Below are 25,624 nucleotides of genomic sequence, written 5' to 3'. Positions count from 1 at the left end.
ACCTAGTGCTTGATAACACTGAAAATATAAATTACTAGGAAACAATTTCCTGTTTGATTAGAACTGCTGGGAAAACTGAAAGTAGTATGGCAGAAATTAGGCTTCTACCAACATCTTACAGTGTAAAATATTAAAAAAAAATTAAAATGAATGTATGACCTGAATATTAAAGATCACATAATTTAAAAAAAAGTGAATCAGATCATATACTTTTCTCAGCAACAGGTAGGAAATTCTTCACCAAATAATATAAGATAGAGTCAATTATAAGAGATGAAACAAATAAATTATATGAAACTGAAAAACATTTTTGCAGAAAGAAAATTAATTCATCTACATAGGAAAGAATATGTCAAGTGGGGAAATAGACCTTTTTTATCAATTATTTCTGAAAAGGTTTGGAAATCAAAGATATATAAACATTATTCCCTTATAATGTTCTATTATACAAGAACACTAACTTCCTGTTCTTTACATAAAACACTCCATCTTTTGACTCCTTTTTGCTGCCTAGAATTCTCCCTCCTAACTTGCACTTCCCAGCTTCCCTGGTTTCTTTCAATCCTAAACTAAAATCCCACTTTAGGCAAGAAACTTTTCTTGGTTCTCTTTAAAGTGTTACCTCTGAGATCATTTCCAATTTTTCTTATATATGTTGTTTGTATGTAGTTGTTTGCTGTCTCTTACCAATTAGCCTATGAGCTTTTTGAGGGCAGTGATTATTTTTTTCTTTTTTGTTTTTGCATCTCAGGGCTTGGCACAGTGGCTGGCAGGTAATAGATATTTAATAAATACTTGTTGACTTGATTATAAAATAACAAAAGCTACTCTCTGATAGATAGTAAGTTGATGGATTTGAACAAATAGTAGTCAAAAGTGCTTCACATTGTCAACAACCATATGAAAGAATACTTCAAACCATTAATAATCATGTAGAACAAAACAACCCAGTAAATTAGCTAAGATGAGAAGATCTCGGAATTGCCCATTGTGTGGATATTGTGGAAGGATAGGCACACTAATTTATTGCTGATAGAGCTAAGAATACTTAAACCATTCTGAAAAACCATTCAGGAATAATGCAATATGGCTAAAATGCTCCTACCCTTTGACCTAGAGATTCCATTGTTAGATATATGCCACCAAGGAGGCTATTGATAAAAAAGAAAAGCTCCATATACACTAAAATATTGATAGGAGAGCTTTTGAGGTAGCTAGAACTAAAAACAGAATAGATATCCATTGATTAGGGAATGACTAAATGTATTGTGGCACAGGAATATAGAGTGCTTATTCCTAGGCTTTAAGAAATGATAAATATGATGAATACTGAAAGGCATAGAAAGCCGTACATGAACTGATGCAAAGTGAAGTGAGCAGAGCCAGGAAAACAATCTATCCAATGACTACAAGAATGTAGTTAGTAAAAACAACCACAAATCATATGGACATAAATGTTGCAAAATTATAAAGAATATGCTTGATTACAAGAGACAAAAAAACCCCATAACAACTTTCTCCCTTCTCTTTTGTAGACTTGGGAGATCTGCCAGTGTGGAAAATTCCATACAATGTCAGAATATTTTCATTGTATCCATTAGTTTTGCTGAATTTTTCCTCCTATTTCCCCTTTTTTGGTTAAAATACTTTGAGGATAAGAAAGAAATCTAGGTTATGTAAAAATAAGAGATAACCATAAAAACCTATCTTTAAAAGAGTGTATTTAAATGCAAAGTTTCCTCTACAGGGGTAAGAATCCCCTTGGATTTTCAGTCTTTTGGAATTTGGGGTATTTCTCATCTTCTTAGATAAGGTAATATCACATAGTTCAGATTGTAATGAGCTTAAGTGGAGAGTCATCAATAAAAGGAAACAGACTATAAGGCAAGGATGAAGGAGGCAGGGCTTTCTCCTACCCCTACCTCCCTCTCTTCACATTGAGCAGCTTCAGCAAGACTGGAATACTACAGGTGTTGACTGCTGTAACTGTTTTCCTCCCCAGCTCCATGCCTCTGGAGAGACAACAGAGATGAAAGTAAAGGTGGTAGGTGGAACACTATAAGGCTATATGGTTTTTGTTGTGCAGTTTGTTTGTTTTCTTTTTATCAGAGGTTTTTCCTCAGGTTGTAGGAGATCTGAGGGGGGAAAAACCTGACAAAACAATTGGTGAGCTTATCTGCTTCCCCTACTTTACTTCATTTGGGTGCAATGGACAAACTTGCCTTTTTATAATTTTAAAAAATGACCTTCCATTGACCCAATCTTATTTCTTCTTAACACCCTTGTTTGAACCTGTTCTTTTAATTTCCTTTTTAAAATGACATTTGCATAACATTTTACTATTTTAGACATATTTAGTGTAATAATAATAATATATAGCCCTTTAATGCTAGCAAACAATTATATATGTATACACATACTGTGTGTGTGTGTGTGTGTGTGTGTGTGTGTGTGTTCTCATTTGATCTTCACAGCAACTCTGGGAGATAGGTGCTAGTATTATCCTCTATTACAGATGAGGAAACTGAGGCTGATATGGGTTCAGTGACATGCCCAGGGTCACATGGCTGGTAAGTGCTAGGATTTGAACTTGGGTTTTTCCTGACTCCAATACCAGTAATTCAGTGATGGGGAACCTGTGGCCTCAAGGCCACATGTGGCCCTCTAGGTCTTCAAGTGCAGGCCTTTGAGTGAATCCAAACTTCACAGAACAAATCCCCTTAATAAAAGGATTTGTTCTGTTTGGATTCATTTGAAGGGGCATACTTGAGGACCTAGAGGGCCACATTCAGCATTGAGGCCACAGGTTCCCCACACCTGCCAGTAACCTATCCTTGTATCACCTCGCCTACCTTCCTCATTTATCCTGTAGAACCTCACCACAATCCTGTGAAGTAAGCATTACAGTTATTACTATCGCCATCTTCAAATTAGAAAATGGGGCTCAGGAAAGTTAAGTGATTTGCCCATTCCTACCCAGTATGTGTCAAAGGCAAAATTGAAACCTAGGTCTTGCTCACTCCAAGTCTAGGACTCTAACACTATCCTCAATGATACTTCTAATTTTCTCAGGAAAGGTAATGAGGTCGTTCTGGTTATTCCTTTGTTCACCACTGGAATGATCTGCACACCTGTTGAATCACAACAGGGAGAATATACTTTCCTTGCTCAAGACTGATATCTCACCTGTTTCTTCCCTCCCCCCAAATCCCCATCCCATGGTTAGAGAGTTTTCCTTCTCTAACTGAGGGCATAATCAGGAGCCTTGACTATGAGTGTAATTATACTTTCAAGGGCAAAATTATTGCCAACTTTGAGCCTTTAAATCTGCCTCTCTACTTCTTCATTTGTAAAATGAGGAGATTGGAATAGATTCCTTTTAAAGTCCATCATTCAAGCTTGAAATCTATGATCTTATGAGGAAAAATTTCCTGCCCAGATTTTCCAAAAAGAAATAAAAGTAGACTAAAAAACTAAATCCTATTTAGATTGATGTCAAGCCTGGAAGAATATTTGAGAATTCATTGCTAAACAGGCATTTCGTGAAACACTTACAAACAACAGAATGGTCACTAGAATCCAGCCTAGGTTCTCCATAACATGCCACAAAAACTAATCTTTTTTTTTTCCTCTGATCTTTTTTTAAAGCCAAAACACTATGAAGATAGTTGATTTCAGCAAGACAAGTGGAAACTCTTTCATTATATCCTAATGGACAGGAATAAGACTGTGTGATACAATATTTGGGTGGATTTATAGCTAGTTGAATAACCATATCCCAAGAGTGTTATTAATGGATCTCCGTCAAACTAGATGGATGCTTCTTGAGAAATGCCACAAGACTCTGCCCTTGGCCTTGTCATATTCAACATGTTTATCAATAATTTGGATAAAGTCAAATAAGGCACACTTAACAAATTTTCAGATGCCACAAAGCTGTGGGAAACAGCTAATGCATTTTATGACAGAATAAGAATTCAAATTATTGTCATTAGATTAAAATGATGACTGGCAAACAAAATGATAAATATTTAACAGGTACAGATCCTACATTTCATAAAAAAATTACTGATCAACCACCAAAGAACAGGATAGAAAGACTTGTCTTGATAGCCATTTAAATGAAATGTTTGAGGATCTTTATCTGACAAAAAATGAGTTGAGTTAATTTTAGTTCAAATACTAAAAAAGAGCAATATAACATGTCATTAATAGTATTTCTATATCAAGGGAGGTAATGATGTACTCTAGATAGATTAAAACATATGTATGTATGGTTTCCAATTCTAAGTGACACTTTATAAAAGGGAAAACAAACAAGAAAGTGTCCAGATGAAGCGATCAAGATGATTAATAATAAGGAAAACATGCCATAAGAAAGATTGAAGGAGCTAGTCTTGTTTATCTTAAAAAGCAGAAAATTTAAGTAATATATGTTCGATGTTTTTATATCTTTAAGGGATGTTGTGTGGAAGAATTAGCAGGCTTAAATTCATGTATTAAAATAATAATAGTTTCCATTTATTTAGCACTTTAAATTTTCCAAAACACATATATTTGATCTCATTTGATCTTCACAAAAATCCAGTGAGAGAGATGACACAATTATCCTCCTTTTATAGATGAGGAAGCTGAGATTCAGAGATGTTAAGTGACTAGGGTCACACAGCCATTAAAATATTTGAGTTGGGGTATAAATCTACTTCGTCCTGGTTCCAAGTCCAGTGCTAAATCCATCTGCTAAGCCACTGGGACATTCCTCAATTAAGGTTTATGATGCGAAACCTTAGTTGGACCTTCATTGTTATTTGTCAAACCTTTTCTTCTACATTTCTGGATTTCTATCTCATTCACAGTTATTTTCCATTTTTTCTCTTTTTCACCCCTTTTATCCCCAAATATCCCACATTCCCACTGGGGATGAATTAACCTACTGCTTCAGTGGAAAGACTGAGATCAGCCTGAGTTGAAATCTCTCAGTCCCCTTCTCTCATTCCTCAAAATTTCTTAAATTATCACCTGTTGCCTCCTCTTCTTCCAATAGCAGAAGAATCATTCATATTTGTCAATGTTAGGGTGGGGTGTAGATCAGGGAATCAATAAGTATCTACCACAATGAGCTTAAATCTGAAATATGGAAACTGCGAACATGACCACTGATAGTCAGAAGTGGATGCATCTTTATATTTTATTGTCTTTTAAACCTGCCCCTTATTTTTTTGTAATCTTATCATAGGGAATGAGTGACTTTGGTTTCCCAAGGACAGTCTCTCAGAGGCAAATTCTTGTACCTGCACCTTTTAATTCCTTTTCCTCCTGCCTACAGCACGCCCTTGTGTTTCTTCTTGTTCCTGTTTTTTTATTTTTTAAATAAATTTTTATTGTTGTCTTTTTGAAAAACATCATACTTTTCTCCAGTATCCTCCCTCCCCAGAAGTCCATTCCATATGATAAAACAGTATTTCTGAGTCCAAGAAGAAAGGAAAAAAGAAGAGCAATTAACATAAGTGATCAATACATGAAAAAGTCTGAAAACATGTGCAGTGCGCAACAATTATGGAGCTTCCACCTCCACAAAGAGGTGTATTGGGGATGTCCTCTCATATCTATTCATTTGAGTCCTGCTGCATCTTTATAATTTTGTTACATTGACTCATGATTGTGTGTATTTGTGTGTGTGGGGAGGTGGGGTGTTGTTATTTCCATTGACATTATGGTAGTTGTCTTACATGTTGTTTTTCTGGTCTTTCCTCACTTCACTCTATATCAATTCATGCAGATCTTTCTATGCTTCTCTGAATTCATCAGATCGGTCATTTCTCAAAACAGAGTAGTATTCCATTACGTTTATGTTGCTGAACTTGTTTTGCCATTCTGTAATCAATGGACAATTGATGCATGGTAGATAGAGTGCCAGTCCTGGAGTCAGGAAGACCCATCTTCCTGAGTTCAAATCTGGCCTCAGACACTCCCTAGCTGTGTGATCCTGGGCAAATCATTTAACCTTGTATGCCTCAGTTTCCTCATCTGTAAATGAAATGTAGAAGGAAATGACAAATCACTCCAGTATCTTTGCCAAGAAAACCCCAAATGCAGTCAAAAAGAGTTGGATACAATTGAAATGGCTGAACAACAAAAACAAAAAAATCAAGGGACGCCTATTTTGTTTCTAATTCCTTGCTGTCAGAAAGAAGTGTTTCTATAAATATTTTGGTATATATGGTGATTTTCTTTTCATCAATAGCTTCCTTATGGGTATAAACACATTAATGGAATCTTTGAGTCAAAGGGATATAATTTAGTAGTTTGATTTGCACGATACCAAATTGCTCTCCAAGATTGTTATGCCAATTGATAGCTCCACCAACAGTGTATCAGTGTGCCTATCTTCTTACCATAGCTCCAGCATTAACTATTGCCATTTTTGTCAATTTGCAGGTGGGGAGTAGCTGAAACCACAGAATAGATTTTATTTGAATTTCTTCTATAATTAGAGATTAGGAAAATTCTCTCATGACCTTATTAATATTTTGCAATTCTTTTATTAATTACTGCTTGTTCATATTCTTTGACCACTTAATTATTTGGTAATGGCTATTGGTATTACATGTATGTATATGCACACATATACATACATAGATATCTGTGTTATTCATATATTTTGGATAACAAACCTTAATGGAGAAAATCAATGCAAAGATTTTTCCCCTCCCTTTTGGTCCTTTATCTCTTCCTGTCATATTCTAGGTGCAGAAGATTTTCAGCCTCATGCAATCAAAGGAATTTATTTTATCTTTTATAATTTTCTCTATCCCTTATTATAATCCCTTCTAATAATACACTTTCTAATCTTAGCTATGAGTGATATATGTGATCTGCTTCTCTTCTAATTTTTTTATTCCATGATCCTTAATATTAATTTCATGCTTCCATTTAGAATGTACTGTGGAGCATGATGTAAGGTATTTGTCTAATACTAATTTCAGTCAGATAGCCTTCTAATTTCCTTCTCAGTTTTTAATCAAATAGTGAATTCTTTCCTAGCTAATTTATATTTTCAACCTTATCAAACACTGGGTTATTAAATTCTTTTTTTCTGATTTTCCTTTGTTTAGTCTTTCCTATTGAACAACTTCTCTATTCTTTAACCGATACCAGATGGTTTTCATGCCTACTGCTCTACAATATTGTTTGAGGCCTGGAAGTGCTATTCCCTCTTAATCCCCACCTCTTTTCATCATTTCCCTTGATATTCTAGATCTTCTGTTTTTTCTAAATGAATTTTATCAAGTTCTTATCACTCAACCTTGATAAATTTGATTGCTATTTTGATTGGTATAACATTAAATGTATAAATTAACTTTGCTACTATGGTCATTTTTACAATGGCATGGTCTAACAATGAGCCCTGAATATTAGTCCAGTTATTTTGGTTATTGTTGTTGTTGTTTACTTTTATTCAGTAGCACTTTGTTATTTAACTTATATAAGGCTTTTGTGTGCTTTCGTAGACCGAATGATATAGTTACTTGAAATAGAATTTTCCTTTCTATTTTTACCTCTTGGATACTGTTAGCATCATATAGAAAGGCCTTTGATCTTTCAAAGTTTATTTTTTTTTGCCTGTAACTATAATTAAGCTATTGTCTTGATTAGTATATTTTCTGATGTTTAAGGATTTTCCAAGTAAACTATCATATCAGGAAATAGGAATAATACTTTTTAATCTCTTCTTTGTTTGTCTTTATGCCTTTAATTTGTATTGTCTTATTACTGTTGCTAGCATTTCCAAAATTATATCAAATTATAATGGATAGAGTGAACATCTTTGTTTTATTCCCACATTTATTGAAACAGCTTCTAGTACATCCCCATTGCACATCATGATTAGTTTTGGCTTCAAATAGATTCATTTTATGATATTAAAAAAGTCCCTCTCTACATATAATTTGAAAGGTATTTTAGCATAAACGAGTATTGTACTTTGTAGTTCTTTTTTCTGAATCTGTTGATATAATTATATGATTTTGATTTTTAATAGCATTAATATATTGATTATTGACCTAATGTTGATCCATCCTTGCAACTCTGGTATAAATTCAGCTTAGTCATGATGAATGATTTATTGAATAAGTCTCACTTTTCTGACAGGATTTTGTTTCAAATTTTTGAAAGGTATTCTTTACTAATACTGGTCTAAAGGATTCCTTCTGTATTTTATTCTTCTCCAGTCACAGGAAAAGATGTCTGAAGGGATATATTCTTTGCATAAAAATATTCTGGTAGGATGCTTTTATCTCAATAAAAACAATAGATAAACTAATCATTCTTTTAAAAAACCTTGATAGACTTATCTTGTCAAGCCATATGCACAAGTTTTTTTTGTTGTTGTTCCTTTAGTATTTTTGTTTTGTTTTATTTTCCTAGTTCAATTACATTTAGTTCTATTTCCTTTTCTGAGATTGGTTTATTTAAGATCTCTTACTGGTCTTCTGTCATTGTAGATATTTTATATTTTTAAGGTATTCTATTTCTTTTTTTTGTTCACAGATTTGTTAGCATATAACTATTTATTTTGGTTTTATAGTAATGACAACTCATTTATTTGCTATTTTATTGACTTATTTTCTGTACTCCTTAATCAATTAGTTAAAGGTTTATACATGTTATTGATCTTTTTAAAGAGCCAGATTTTAGTTTTATTTATCATTTCTATGGTTTTTTGTTTCCACATTAATCTATTTCTTCTAATTTTAAATCTTAGTTTGTGCTTATTTTAAATATATTTGTTGGCTTTCTTATTTCTTAAATGCATACTCAGCTCACTAACCTCTTTTTTCTGTTTTGTTCCTTTTTTTGCAAGCATATGAATTTCCCCTTGAGGACTACTTTTGCTATATCACAGAAATATTGGTATACCCTCTCACCATTATCAATGTCTTTCATACAATTCTTAAATATTTCTATTATTTGCTCATTAATCTGCTTATTATTTAAGATTTCATTGTTAAGAAATAGATTTAAAGACAAAAAGACAAAAGATATTTTAAGATAAAAACTTATAGTGAATCAAGTGGATGAAAAAAAAATACCAGGAGTTGTAATCATATTTTCAGGCCAAAAAAAAAAACACCTTTCAATAAATAAAAAGGATAACAAAAGTATCTATTTATTCTTGTTATGGTCCCTTGACTATTATTTTTATTGTGATTTGGTCTGTAAAGGTTGTAGTTATGTTTTCTTTTATTTGCAATGTTTCTGTGAGCTAATACATTTTTAATTTTCATAATTGTTCTATTTGTTGCTGAGAAATAAGTATATTCTTTCATAGTGCCACTTAGAAGATGTCACAAGTTATCTAGCTCTAGTTTTCCTAGCACTTTTTTCAGTTCCATATTTCCCAAATTCTTTGTTTCTAGTAAACTTATCCAAAACTGAGAGAGGGATTTTGAAATATCCTGTAACTATCATATCTCTATCTATATGTTTTTTCTTTTGGCTCAGTTAATATTTCCTTGATGAATTTGGATATTAAGGCATATGGAAAATATTTAATGTTGATAATGATTTATTGTTTAGGGTTCATTTCAACATAACATAGTTTCCTTTTTTAAAATCCTTTTTGCTTTTTTTTGGTTTTGTCTGATAACATCACTATAACTTGTTTTTCTTTAATTCATGTGATTCATAGAATTTTTATTTTAGATATCTTTTATCTTTCTCTTTAAATGTATTTCTCATAAACAAGAGATTGTGGGCTTTTGCTCTCTCATCCAGTATCAGTTTTGTATGTCTTATTAGATTATTTAATACATTCATTTTTAAGTTATCAAAGATAATTTATATTTTCTCCATTTGTCTCTAATAATGTTTTTGTCCAAGTTCTTATTTCCCCCTATTCCTACCAGCTCTGTTCCTCTCGCCTTTAAGCTTTCCATGTTTGTTACCAATTTCACTTTGGAAATTGTATTTCTTGCTTGTTGTTCTATGGTCATTTACTTCTTGCCCTCTTTTTCCCCCTTTCAGTTAAATGGTCAAGTAAATCCCTTTTCCTATACGCCCTTTAATGTTTTTGGATTATCACATTTTTAAAAAGTTTTCATTTTTTTGTTCCTTTTTTTCTAGAAAGGCTTCCCCCCCATCTTCTCCATTATCTTCCCTTTCAATGTATTCTATACTTTTATTGTTCATCCTTTTATACTTATTTCTTTATTCTCTTTATTGCTCATTGAATTAAAACTTGTGAGGTACCTATTTTGGGTTCTCCCTTCTAAACATTACTATTACTGCCTTATACAGCCTGCCCACAACCTCCCTGTTTTCTATTGTGCCTCACTCTTAGGAATATACTAGTTCCTGCAGGTGATAGAGAAGACATTGTCCCATAGTAGGATTCTTCTTATGTCCCTGATTATGTAATTATTGACCTTTTCTCTACTATTGGTTATTTTCCCCATTTGCCTCATAATTTTTTATGTGTTCTGACTCTTTTCCATGTCAGTTGTCCATAGAAAGCTCTTATTGACCTTTTCCTAAGACAGGATGAGTAGCATTTCTAAGCACCTGAGGGATTCTATCCCTGAGGATAATACCCACTGGAAGGTCCCCATCTTCCTTTAGAAAATATCTCTTCATCCATAGGAGCATTTATCAATTTTACCTCCTCCATTGAAATAAGGTTTTCCCCTTCATTTTCCTTTTTTTCTAGCTCACTCTTGGCTTTTTCACCCATTATCCTGTAGGCTTACTGCTTCCTGGGAGACTACAGGAGTTATTTTTCCTTCATTGAGAGCCTTTGCCTTGATTAGGATACATCATTTATTCTACTTTATCTTTGCTTTTTCCTCTTTTCTTGTTCCCCCCTCTATTTTGTAATGTAGTTCCATAAAAACATTGATTTCCCTACATGTGTAATGTTGAAAGGTTTACTCCATGATTTATCTTTATTCCATTTCTGTTGTCTAGGTTGGGAATCAAATAATCTATTCATGTATGTCTTTCTTTGTAAGAATGTTTTAAAATCTATTTATTATTGAATGTCCATTTTTTAAGGCCCAGATTAGTAGAGTAGGTCACTTTGGGCTGTATCTTGAGCTCTATTGCACTTTGGAATCCATTATTCCAATTACTATTGTGTTTTGTTATGAGTACAGAAGAGTCCTGTGTCATTTAAATGTCCTATTCTTTCTTTTTGCAAATCTTTCTCCTGTTCTCTTTCAGAATTTGGTGATTCTTAATGAAGCTGTTAAATTTAACCACTTTTTGTCTTGGAGTTTGCAGCTTTGAGCTTCTTTTTTTCTGAGGATGATATGTAGATTCTTTCTACTTGAACTTTGTTTTCTATGTTTAGAAGTTCTGGGAAGTTTTCTTAAAGTATTTCTGTTATTATAATTTTGAGGGTTATTTATGTGTTTCTGGGAGACCTATGGTCTTTAAATTGTTTCTGAGCATCTTGTTTTAAAGATCAATGTTTTTCATGGTTTTCTTGCGTCACTCTCATTTCTCTTCCCAATTTTTCCTCTACTTTTTTACTTGCTTTTCCAAACCATTTTTGAGCTCTTCCATGGCCTGAGACCAATTCATATTTTTCTTGGAATCTTTCGATGTAGGCTCTTTGACCTTGTTGACTTCTTCTGGCTGTATGTTTTCATCTTCTTTGTCAGCAAAAAAATATTCTAGAGTCTGCGACTGGGTCTGAGTCTGCATCCTTTTTCACTGCCAGGCCATGTTCCCAGCCAACTACTTGACCTTTGAGCTTTTTGTCAGGGAATGACTGCTTGTAGAGTAGAGAGTGCTTTGTCCCAAGCTTCAGGGGCGCTGCTGTTTTCAGAGCTACTTCTGTCACCGCAAGCTCTGCCACAGCAGCACTCCTCCTCTGGCAAGAACTGCCAACCATGATTGCAGCCAAGATCCAAGCAGGGCAAAGCAAGCCCTGCACTACCACTCTGGTCTGCCTCTTTATTCCTCCCACTGTGTGAGCCAGGGACTCTGGGAGCAGCTAACACTGGAGCTCCACTGCCTCACCACCTCTGCAACCCCCAGGGATGGCGAACAAACTGCTCTCTAACCTGATCCAGCAGTTTACCCACTAACCTGCTCCATGGTCTTTGGCATTTGTGGGTTGAGATATCTGATAACTGCCATAGTTCAATGATTCATGGCCCTAAGGCCTGCTCCAGTCGACTCCTTGCCCATGATGGGCTGTGCTCAACTCCTAGCATCGTGCGATAGAACTTTCCCAGGGACCATCCAGGCTGCCCTGACCTGGAGTCCTGCTTCCCTCTGCTATTTCTTGGGTTCTACAGCTCTAGAATTTGTTCAGAATAATTTTTTTTAAATTATTATTTGTTTATTTAATATTTTTAGTTTTCAGCATTGATTTCCACAAGAGTTTGAATTACAAATTATCTTCCCATTTCTACCCTCCCCCAACTCCAAGATGGCATATATTCTGATTGGCCCATTCCCCAGTCAGCCCTCTCTTCTAACACCCCACTCCCCCCCATCCCCTTTCCCCTTACTTTCTTGTAGGGCAAGATAGATTTCTATGCCCCATTGCCTGTATATCTTATTTCCCAGTTGCATGTAAAAACTTTTTTTTGAACATATGCTTTTAAAACTTTGAGTTCCAAATTGTCTCCCCTTTTCCCTGCCCACCCACCCTTCCTAAGAAGGCAAGCAATTCAACATAAGCCGCACATGTATCATTATGCAAAACCTTTCCACAATATTCATGCTGTGAAAGACTAATATTTTGCTCCTTCCTATCCTATCCCCCTTTATTCAATTTTTCCCCTTGACCTTGTGCCTTTTTGAAAGTGTTTGCTTTTGATTACCTCCTCCCCCTATCTGCCCTCCCTTCTATCATTCCCCCCTTTTTTATCTCCTTCCTTCTTCTTTCCTGTGGGGTAAGATACCCAATTGAGTATGTATGTTATTCCCTCCTCATGTCAATTTCGATGAGAGCAAGATTCACTCATTCCCCCTCACCTACCCCCTCTTCCCTTCCAATGAACTGCTTTTTCTTGCCACTTTTATGTGAGATAATTTACCCCATTCTTTCTCTCCATTTCTCCCTCTCTCAATATATTCATCTCTCATCCCTTAATTAGATACCATCCCTTTGCATTCAACTCACTCTGTGCCCTTTCTCTCTCTCTCTCTCTCCATATACATGTATATTCCCTTCAGCTACCCTAATACTAAGGTCTCATGAATTATACACATCATCTTTCCATGAAGGAATGTAAAGAAAACAGTTCAACTTTAGTAAGTCCCTTATGGTTTCTCTTTCTTGTTTACCTTTTCATGCTTCTCTTGATTCTTGTGTTTGAAAGTCAAATTTTCTACTCAGCTCTGGTCTTTTCATTGAGAAAGCTTGAAAGTCCTCTATTTTATTGAAAATCCATATTTTGCCTTGGAGCATGATACTCAGTTTTGCTGGGTAGGTGATTCTTGGTTTTAATCTTAGCTCCATTGACCTCTGGAATATCATATTCCAAGTCCTTCAGTCCCTTAATGTAGAAGCTGCTAGATGTTGTGTTATCCTGATTGTGTTTCCACAATACTCAAATTGTTTCTTTCTGGCTGCTTGTAGTATTTTCTCCTTAATCTGGGAGCTCTGGAATTTGGTGACAATATTCCTAGGAGTTTTCTTTTTGGAATCTGTTTGATGAGGCGATGTGTGGATTCTTTCAATTTCTATTTTACCCTCTGGCTCTAGAATATCAGGGCAGTTCTCCTTGATAATTTTCGCAAAGATGATATCTAGGCTCTTTTTTTCTCATGGCTTCCAGGTAGTCCAATAATTTTTAAATTATCTCTCCTGGATCTATTTTCCACGTCAGTGGTTTTTCCAATGAGATAGTTCACATTGTCTTCCATTTTTTCATTCCTTTGGTTCTGTTTTATAATAACTTGATTTCTAACAAAGTCACTAGCTTCCACTTGCTCCAATCTAATTTTTAAGGTAGTATTTTCTTCAGTGGTCTTTTGGACCTCCTTTTCCATTTGTCTAATTCTGCCTTTCAAGGCATTCTTCTCCTCATTGGCTTTTCGGAGCTCTTTTGCCATTTGAGTTAGTCTATTTTTTAAGGTGTTATTTTCCTCAGTATTTTTTTGGGTCTCCTTTAGCAAGTCATTGACTTATTTTTCATGGTTTTCTTGTATCCCTCTCATTTCTCTTCCCAATTTTTCCTCTACTTCTCTAACTTGCTTTTCCAAATCCTTTTTGAGCTCTTCCATGGCCTGAGACCAGTTCATGTTTTTCTTGGAGGCTTTTGGTGTAGGCTCTTTGACTTTGTTGACTTCTTCTGGCTGTACGTTTTGCTCTTCTTTGTTACCAAAGAAAGATTCCAAAGTCTGACCCCAAATCTGAGTCCGTTTTTGCTGCCTGTTCCTGTTCCCAGCCAACTACTTGACCCTTGAGCTTTTTTGGGGGGTATGACTGCTTGTAGAATAGAGAGTACTTTGTCCCAAGCTTGAGGGGCTGTGTGCTGTTGTTTTCAGAGCTATTTCTACACAGCAAGCTCTGCCGCACCAGCACTCCTCCTCCCCCAAGAACTGCCAACCTGGATGTGACTCAGATTTAAGCAGACACTCCTGCTTTGATCCGCCACTTAATTCTTCCCACCAGGTGGTTCTGGGTCTGGAAGCAACTTCAGCTGTAGCTCTGTAAGCAGCCTCAGAGCTACACCACCTCTGCCACCCCCGGGGTGGTGGCCAAACACGAAATCCTTTTGCTCTGTCCTGGCAGTTTTTTCCCACTAACCTTCTTTGTTGTCTTTGGTGTTTGTGGGTTAAGAAGTCTGGTAACTGTCGCAGCTCACTGATTCAGGGCACTATGGCCTGTTTTGTCCAACTCCCAGTCTGTTTGGTATGGGCAGGATCCATGCTGAGCTCTGTTTCTTTCCTCTCCCAGCTCCGTGCGTGATAGACCTTACCCAGCGACCATCCATGCTGTCCTGGGCTGGAGCCCTGCTTCCCTCTGCTATTTCATGGGTTCTGCAGTTCTAGAATTTGTTCAGTCATTCTTATCGGTGTTTGGAGGGTCCTGGGGGAGAGCTTTAGGGAAGTCCCTGCTTTCCAGCTGTCATCTTGGCTCTGCCCCTCAGAGCCATTTTTTACAGGTGTTTGGAGGGATTTGGGGGAGAGCTTAAGCAAGTCCCTGCTTTCCAGCCACCATCTTGGCTCTGCCCCTCCTCATATGATCCAAAATCAGTGTTTTGCTTGTATGGAAATCATGTTTTCTTTCAATGTTGTTCTTTTTACTTCTTTTCTTTCAGATTGCCCTTTATTTCCATGTATTCACTTCACCAATCAGTTATCCTCTCTTGCATATTTTTGTGAGAACTTACCACCAGGATTTGAGCTTTTTTATTCTGCCAAATATTTCTGCTATGTAAGTCACAAATTCTTTTCTCACAATTTTTGTTTCTCTTTTAAACCAGTCAAGAAGAGTTTTCTGTGGTTCTATATTCTCCTCAAAATCCACAGGGTCCTTTGTCTCATTAGGCATTGAATATTTTTCCTTTATTTTTCAGTATTTATTCATAGATGCTTGAACTTGTTTACTAAATCTGGAGGCACTATTTTTTTTGGTTGCTATTAACATCTGCCCTTTTTGTTTATCTGCTTACCATCACCTATTCCATCTCACTATTTTCACAGCTACCACCTTAGTACAAACCCACATTATCATTCACCTAGTCTAATATACTCCTTACTGGTCTTTCTGCTTTCATTGTTATATCCTTTAATTGAATCTTTATCCCACTATTAGGATAATTTTTCTTATGCATAGATCTTGTAATATTGTTCTTCTACTCAAAAAGCATTAGTTGCTCCATATTGCAGACCAAGTAAGGTTCAAAATTTATGCCTGGCATTCCAAGCTTATAGCAATCTGGGGACTTTTCTTTTTACCAGCTTTTTCTACATCTCTCTACTTCTGTCTCATAGTAATATCTTTGCCACTCTATGCTTTAGCAAACTAGATTGTTTTCTGCCTGTCTTCTCCTATCTTTGTGCTGCTTTTATGCCTGGAATGCTCTGTCTTTGTTTCTAACTCTGCCTCTATCTCTCTCTATTTCTTTCTCTAATTCTGTCTCTGATTCTCTGTCTCTCCCTCACTACCATCCACTCATTTAATTACTACTGATCCTTTAAAGCACAATTCAAAAGCCACATTTTCCATGAAACTTATTTGTCACTGTGGTAGATAATGCCTTTCCTTAAGTTTCACAGAAAAATTTTAAAAATAACTTTCTAGTACCTTTTTTCTTATAATATTACATATTATAGATTATGTTTATTCTTAAAGTTGTTTTTATTCTAGACTATAATCTAAAGTTTCTATGTCCCTCAATAGAGAATGAATGAAGTATTTTACATATCCAGTGAGTGAATTCTGTGTCGTTATAAAGAACAGATTTAAGACAGGTGAGAGTTATAGGAAAATAAATTTAGGTTCGATATAAGGTAGAATTTTCTACATATTTGGGCTGTTCAATAATAGAACAGTCTGTGTTGAAATCAGTGAGCTGTTTAACACAGGGACCCAATGGCCATCTCTCACATTTTGAAAGAGATTTCTGTACTGCAAACAGGTTGGAGAGTAGATTAAATTTCTGAAGTTCTTTTCTATTTAAGATTTTGTAATTCTATTTAAAAGGCCTATCTAAAGCAGAATAAAAGCACTGGGTATCTCTAAGAGAAATTCACTGACATAAGACATAGAAAATTGGATGTTTAAGTTAATCTTTGGAAAAATAACTGACATTATTCATCTAAATTGGAAACAAGGAAAAGAAAATGAAACCAACTAGCCACAGTAAGTCTAAAGTATACAACTTCATAAAATTCATTGCCTGAAGCACTGAAAAGCATATTTACCTTCTACTCAGAATATCTGGTTTCAAGATTCATATCTAATCATTACTAGCTATGTAATCTTGAGCAAGTTAAATAATCCCTCTAAACCTCAGTTTATATGTAAAATGAGTGTGATATTATTTCTACTAGCCATCCACTCTTGAAAAAAAAGTGGATGAAAAGCATATATTGATTGAGTTACTATATGAATTTTGGATAGACAGACCATTAGTTCATGAATGCATAAATCATGAAAAGATACCATATGCAAATGAATAATGAATTGCATTTCATAGGAAAACATTGAGTTGGAAGGCATTTGGGACATTGCATCATATTATTAATTAACCCAATTAACCAAAGTTCATCTTTTAATACTATTATTTTCCCAATGGTGTTACATTTTTGAAAATCATGGAACACCACAATCTCGGAGGAATCAAAATTGTATTTGAAACAATGGCAGAAGAGGGAAATGGTGGACATAAATAAATTTCAGCATATTACCACTAAGAATTTTCATGAGAAAGGGCTTAAGAGTAAAAATTAAGAACATCTCTCTCTCTCTCTCTCTCTCTCTCTATGTATATATATATATATATATATATACATAGAGAGAGAGAGAGAGAGAGAGAGAGATATGGATATAGATACACACACACACACACACACACACACACAAAATAAATGTGGGTTACTTATGAGAGAGAAGGAAAATAGGGAAGTTAGAATTTTGTTCTTGTATCCGAAAAATACCGTAAGAAACAAAAGGTCTCCATTGCAATGGGCATTTTTCCATGTAGATATATGAAATAATATTGAAAAGAATTGAAGATAGCAAAATGTTGAGGGGTTGGATTTTAGTACCCAGACACATGAAATTACCAATTTATGCTACTTGTTAAAGTAATCCTATTCCATCCTATCTCCTCAGAAAGTTTTCCTACTCTGTCATTCTCACTCTATCACTTATTTTTAATCTCTTCCTGTATACTGACTCACTTCCTATTGTCTATAAAAATCCCCGTGTCTCTCTCAGAAAAAATAAAAACAACACTCATTTGATCCTTCCATCCTTGCTGTCATCCTATTTCTTCTGCCTTTGTAACTAACCTCCTCAAAAAGGCTGCCTATAATAGGTATCTCTACTAGCTCCTTCCTTCTTTCCTTCATTCTTTCTTCCCTTCTCTCCTTCCCTTCCTCCTTCCTTCCCTCCCTCCTTACTTCCCTCCTTCACTCCTTTCTTTCTTCCCTCCCTTCTTCCCTCCCCTCTCTCTGTCCACATGGGGAATCATACCTTTATACGTAGGTGCTCTGCCCTAAGGAATATAAATTTTGATTGCTAAAGACTTGCAAGATAACTTGGAATTTGGAGGAAAGATTTTTTTATTTTTATTTTATTTTTTCTTCTCTTCCATACTTATTTATTCTACCATGTTTTTTAAAAAAAAACTGGGACAATTAGCTCTTTTGTTCTATGCAGTTTCATTTATGATTTTTTGAACCTGAGCTCTGGAAACCAGGCTTTGATAAAGCCCTTTGGAATTAAAATAGAGCTTTATGACCATGCCTTAAACCTAAATCACTTTGGCTCTCAGGGATTGGCCAATAATAGGTCCCAGCCCAAGCCTCACTCAGTCATTGGTTGAGTTTTGATGGCTTAGAGTGAGTATATCTAACAATTGTTTCTGTTCTTCCCAGAAACCCTGTGGGTTTTCCCCTCACTGTTTGATTTTTTTTTTTTTGAGTAGGCAAACTAAACCTTATTTTGCCTCATTTCTTACCTAGCCTTAAATCACTGAATGGGTGTTGCCTCAGACAAACTGAGACATGGGAAAGACCTTCCTCAAAAAGGCCAAGTTCTCTTACTATATCTGGGATCATCTCCAGCTATCTTGACCTGTGTCTTGCCATTGGACTCAGATGACCCCAGAGGAAAGAGTGAGGCAGATGACTTTGCACAGCCCTGCCTTACTTAAATTCAATTCATTTGCAAATGAAGACATCACCCTCCTGAAGTCATTAGTCCTCTCTGAGAACAAAGGAGAAACAACAAAGCATTCCCATCTTTTATAGGATGGTTTCCCCAAGATCTCTTAATTCTAATGCCTTCCCTCTGTATAAACTAAACTATTTATTCTGTATATAGTTGTTTATCTATATGTATATCTATCTATAATGTGTGTGTGTATATGTTAGCATTTTGTATCCTCCATTTGATTATAAGCTCCTTGAGGGCAGGGACTATCTTTTTGCCTCTTTTTGTACCTCAGTGCTTAGCATGGGGCTTGACACATAATACGCTTTATTGATTGATTGATTTTTATAAAATTGTGAGTTTTCTTTGGTGAACAGCTTCTGTTACATAACCTTGATATTGGGATAACACTAGAACATCATTGCTGTCTTTTTGTTTTTCTACTCAAAAAGAAAGGTTTTTGGGTGCATATAGTTTGGTAGTGGTCTTACAATTAGTTTGTAGCTTCAACTATTCTAGAGAACAATTTGAAACTATGCCCAAAGAACTCTGAAAACAATAAAAACTATTAGATATAGTAAAAGGTGAAGACAAAATATTTCTAAAGTACTTACAATTCTTAAAATCTTTAAATGTGTGTCATTGTTATAAGATGTACAGTATACAGTATACAGTGGTAGTGATATTGAATTGGAAGTCAGACAGTCAAGTTCTAGTGATCCTGAATATGTCACTTGACCTCTGTGTTTATTACTTTTCTTACTTGTCTGGATTATATGTTCTCTGATTCTATGAGTTCTAAGAACGAAAGATATCATAGAAATATTTCTAACACATTTGGTTCTGCTGGTCTGGCTCTCTCTTAAACCACAAAATTGCCTTTACCTTCAATGAGGGTGGCAAATGCAAAGAGAAAATTCATACTGGGGAAAATAGAACCCATTGTTATGATCACTATAACGATCATTATCATTATAAAAGAATATATTACCCAATAAGTTCCAAGTGAGCGACGGCTGTGTCTTTTTATATGTTCCTTTATAGTGCCGAGCACTTTATAGGTTACTTATTGTAAAATAAGCAGAAGAATTTTTTGTCAATCATTAAAAAGATGGATGAACTTCTGTCCACTGTCCTTATCCCCAGTGGAAAATGATATATTTTTTCAGCTGCTGAATTTTTAATTTGCATATGAAGAAGTTTAAGGCCTACCATTTTTCATCTGTGTGGCCTTCACTAAATGACCATCTTCTCAAATTGATTGGTCAGTACAAACAAGTAGGAGATTCAGACAAAGGATCAACCTATTTGTCAGACCATTTTCTTTTCATTTTAAATTAAACAGAATTATACAGTTTCTTTTGCCTTCCTGCCACCAAATTGACTGTCTGTTTAGACTTAGTGAGGACAGCTAAACTGACTAATAATTATACTCATGCCCATAAAGGATGCTATGTTAGAATCAACCTCTTCTGATAGGATCCTTTTCCCTTTAATTCGGCATTGAGAGGTGAATTCATGCTTGGGTGAGCAGGCAGTGGTGAAATTGCTCCAACCCCCATCCCCACATACATATATACATATATACATATATACATACATATATACATATATTCACACACATATGCCATTCTTTCCCTATCTTGAGTCAACTCCATAGAAACCCACATAAATGGTGCATAAAGCTTTCATGACTCCAGCCCTAAGGCTACCCATTTAAGTGGTCCCCACTGTATTCACATAGAAACAGTCACACAGTATATTAAGAATTGCAATAATAGCAAAACAGCTAAAACAATATTAGCATGATTTTATTTTTATTTTTATAGCTTCTTGACTAGTTTGAAAACTACCTCCTGGCTTTTAGGAAATGACTAAAATGCTAGTTAAACATACATTTATGTCAGGGAAGGTGAGGAGGGTTGCTGTTGGTGAAAGTGGTGATGGAGGGGAGAGGGATCCTAAAAAAAAAGGTTCAGAGACATAAATTCCAGGGTCTTGCCTGTAATGAATATTCAACATACAAGCCTCCTTGTTATCAATTAATTCAACTTACTTCCTCATCAATTTTTTTCCCCCTCAGTCTTGATGGTTTTATGGCCTAGACCCAGGCGATCCCCTTAGGCAGTCCATCTGATAATTGACACATTTTCTAACACAGCATAGTGATGCCCAAGTCAGTGCTTTCGGGCCGTGACTCGAGCTTATTGGAGTCTGCAGCAGGGACTCCTTTTATCCCTCATACATCAGAATCCACTGACAGCTCTCCCAAGCAGGGACCGAGCAGATCTCTCCCTCAGGAAAATGTATGCAAACACCTCCAGAACATTGTAATGGTTGCTAGGCATCACAATGGTGACATCTTTATGATAAACACAGCATGCAGAAGAAGGCCTAATAAAAGAATAACAAATTATTACATCCAGAGGGCAATTTTGCAAGATTAACTGGTGTAATAAATTACCAACCCACCCTTCCCTACACACACACACACACACACACACACACACACACACACACACGTATCCACCAATTGTCACAATACCATGTTACCTTTTAAGGTATTTTGCAGCAGAGACAAAAATGAACTGGTCTATGAAAAACATGGAATGCATAGCTGAGAATAATAAACCATATTTTACATTTTTCAAAAGTTAGTCATGGTAGCAGTGTGTGGGATTTGCCTTGTTGCACTGTGAGTTCAGCAAAGACTCACTAGAAAATAGGGTTATGCCTGTAATTTAGGCCAAAGTGTTTATCATTACTTTTCATTTGGCATCTGGATGTTCTGTACTACTGCAACCTTCATAATATCAATTCAAACAAAAGCCTGTAGCATTTTATTTCTAAAACTATTTTCATACATAAAACATTATAAGTGCCAAAAGCCAAATATCTTTTCATAATAATTAGCAAATATATATGTATTAGAGGAGAGATTATTTAGGAGCTTTTAAAAACAAATGAATCACCCCTCATGCTGATTTGAGGTGGAATTTTCTGCATTAAAAAGAGAAGAGTAGTTATGTTGTTGACCTTGAATAACCTGGTCTTTTTAAATAGGAACTGACTTTACTTTTTCCCCCATTCATAACTTGACTACGAATGAGTGGACAACCCAGTTCCTTAACATGGGGGTAGGGTGACTCTCATATGTGAAAAGGTTACATTATTATTAGTAGTAGTAACAAGAACAACAATAATAAATATAGGGTTCAGACAACATGGCATAATAAGGAGAGTACTGTCTGACGTCAAATGAGCTGGGACTGAATTCTAATTGTACTACTTCCCACTGCGTGGCTTTGTTCAAAATACTTTATTTTTGTGGGACTTTGTTTCCTCAGCTATAAAATGAAGGGCCTTTAAAGGTTTATTCCATGTCTAAATTCTGTCATATTATGTATTCTTATTTCGTGGGCAAGAAACAGACTGAGCTGTCCCATAATCCTTATAAATCTGGTGCATTATCGGGAATTTGAAAGTCATGTCTGCATCATATACACATGTACACACACATGTGTACATGTGTATATGTACACACATGTATACACACATGTGTATGTATATATTCTGTGTTTTATCTATTTGTGTATATAATACATTCACATATATGTAGTATCTGTTTACCCCCCCCACCAAGGGAAGGAAAGTACAGGAAACATCTATGCCTCCTCACTTCCTCCCTGTTTCACTCATAGAACATATACAAGCACACACACACACACACACACACACACACACACACGCACATATATATATAAAATACATATATCATACATATTTATATACGTGTGTCATATGTGTGTATGTCATACATGCATTCATATACACATGTGTAATACAGATGTTTGGTTATTTGTACATACATGTGTGCACATATATGCACAATATGAAGTATATGCACATATAGTATATCTAGATGCATATACAGTATGAATACATATATTACATATATGTGTCTGTGTATGTATGTATGTATGTATGTATACATGTATGTATCAAGATGAATTAATTAACATTGTCTTCCACTTATGACTGACAATGCATTTGTTGCATCTTAAGGCTATATAGACACCCCCAGGTAAAATTGTAACAGTGGGCTAAATTTGTCTTGGCTGTCCTTTGACTTCTCTCCCATCCTCCTGTCTCCTACAATTTGTAGCCTCTGACCTCCTGCCCTTGGCATCCAGAGCATCATCTGCCTTCTGTTTTGTCACCTACCAAAGCTACCTAAGCCCTTGACTATGTCCTTGAACCTTTTTATTTTTTTTGAGAAGAGCCAAAGAAGACTGGGGGTTGAGTATGAGAAGCCTTGACAGTCATATCTTTTGGATGGTGGAGGTTCAGTGCAAGGAGGGAATTTTAGTAAAAATCAATCAGCGAAACAAGATAGAAGGTGTAGATGTTTTCTGTGCTCTCCTTCCCACAGAAAATCTTTGGAAGGGATTTTGAAAAAAAAGATTAATGGATGTACGGGCAGAAATAGATTTTGAGCTTTATCAAATAAAGCTTTAAGATCCTTTGCTAGATACTAATCAGCTATCCTGGCTCTAAATTTCTTCTTTTTTTCCCTCATTCTCTCATAAAAACTTACCCTATATTCCATTGACAGTATCATAGAGAGTAAGGATCCCAGACAACTAAGAGGCTATCTATTAAGAATCTTTCATTTTACAAATGGGAACGAAAGTGACCTATCCAAGGTCATACAGAAAAGGAAGCATGATAAACAGACAGTGAATCCAGGTCCTTAGACTCAGAGACATTTGTCTTTTATGATACCATCTTTTCTTCTTGGTTCTGGCTCTGGCTCACTGTCTTCTCCTTTAGTATCTGATTGTGACAGTTAACCATTGATTAACTAACTACAATGCTTATATCTCTAGAAAGTCAATCATTAGATGATTCATCAATCCATTCAAACTATTTATAAGGTTCCAATTAGTCTGAAAGAATTTATTAAGTCTCTACTATTTTCCAAGCACTCTACTAAGCTCTAGGGATACAAAGAAAGACAAAACATACATACACACATATGCACATACACACTTAGTCTCTTAGAGACTACCAGATACATTGTACTATGGTAGGCACTCAGAGACATTCAAAGATAAGTAAGATTTGGTCCTTGCCTCCCCAATTCTAACACCTGACTAGGGATGGTAAGATGTATATTTCTTAGATGCAATGATGGATAACTGATCTCATGGATAAGTGTACTCCCTCTAACCACTCAGATTGAAACCCATCAAAGCCTTCTTATTCTAGTCAAAGTCTTCTTATTCTAGATGACTCTCATGGAGGTCTTCCTTTAAGTCTGCCTTACGGGATTCATACAAGTTGCTAGAGGTCCTTGTTTAGATGTATCAACAATACATGGATATCATTGAAGCATGGAGGCTGTTCACTGGTGAACCTTTGCCCTTGCTATGGGATTGGCACATCTGCTTTTCTAGTCATACATCATTCTGATGATTTCCTTTATACCACTTTTCCTGAAGATTTCTTTATTGGTGATATGCTATATTCCAGTCACAATCATCCACATTTGGACGCACTGTACAACTTGACTCTAACACAGCTGATATCATTTTGGTCTTCTTTGAGAATGAAGGACAACAACCATCACAGTTACAATCGCTATGTACTTCCGAATTGCCTTTGGGTGACTCTCAAATTTAACTCATCAGGGATTGTTATGCATTATGAATAACAGCATTGCTAGAATAAGATTGATGTTACCTTTGGTGGTGACGACGGACTTTCACTTCAGGAAGAACCTTGGAGTCACTAAAAGCACTGCACAAATTCCCAAATAACAACATACTTTATTCTATTCAGCCTACTAAATTCTGGGTTCAATTTGTTGTCAGTATTCAGTGTCTGTCCAAGAAGTATTTGTTTCACAAACCAGCTTTACAAGCCATCTATACAACCGTAGGTCATAGGCTGAACACTAGACATTCTTCGTTCACTTTTATTTAACCACGGGCTTCTTGGGCCCCTAATTAAATGATTATGCATTTCATTTTGAAGTTGCTACAATGTTCCAAATACTGATGAAGCCAGCACAATATCGTCCATAAACAGAAACTTCTAGAAGACCTTAACATACGACATCCATTCTTCAATTTTGACTCTGTGGAGGTCAACCTTCATGACTGTTGATCTTGTAAAATTGTGAACTGGATATTGCATAAGTATCTCAAACTCATCGCATCTCCGATGAATTCATTTTCTTTCCTGCCACCAAACTCACCCCTCTTCTGAATATCCCTGCTTTAGTCAAGGGCTCTACCATCTTTCTTTCCAGTTACATAAGATTCTAATATTGAAGTGTTCCTTGACTCCTTACTCTGACCACTGAGTCGCTAAGCCCACCTCCACAGCATCTTTTGGGTCCATCCTATCCTGTCTATTCAACGTATAATTACTACTATAGTAAATTAATGTACTAGTGTACTAGCACTAATAGACTACTGCAATAATTTCTTAATTTATCTCCCTGTCTCAGATCTCTCCTCTCCAACCCATTGCCCACATAGCTGCCAAAATCATTTTCCTAAAACACAAGTCTGACCATGTCCCTCCTCTACTCAAAAAAAATACCCATGTTTCCTTATTACCTCTAGAAATAAATATGAACTTCCTTGTTTAGCATTCAAAATTCTTAACGATCTGGTTCAAAATTAAATTTACAACTTTACTAGTCATATGTATGAACTCTACAAACTAATCAAACAGACAAAGTTGTTCCCACACATCTCTTGT

General features: G+C 35.6%; 1 pseudogene; it reads right to left on the bottom strand.

Annotated features, from left to right (window-relative positions):
• LOC118837390 overlaps window positions 1-10,732 on the bottom strand; it is a 32,587-nt pseudogene extending 21,855 nt beyond the window's left edge.
• Between the last annotated feature and the right edge of the window lie 14,892 nt (window positions 10,733-25,624).

This window comes from Trichosurus vulpecula, chromosome 1 (assembly GCF_011100635.1).
Source record: "Trichosurus vulpecula isolate mTriVul1 chromosome 1, mTriVul1.pri, whole genome shotgun sequence".
In the NCBI taxonomy this organism is placed as follows: Eukaryota; Metazoa; Chordata; class Mammalia; order Diprotodontia; family Phalangeridae; genus Trichosurus; species Trichosurus vulpecula.
This window is presented reverse-complemented; position numbering and strand designations above follow the sequence as displayed.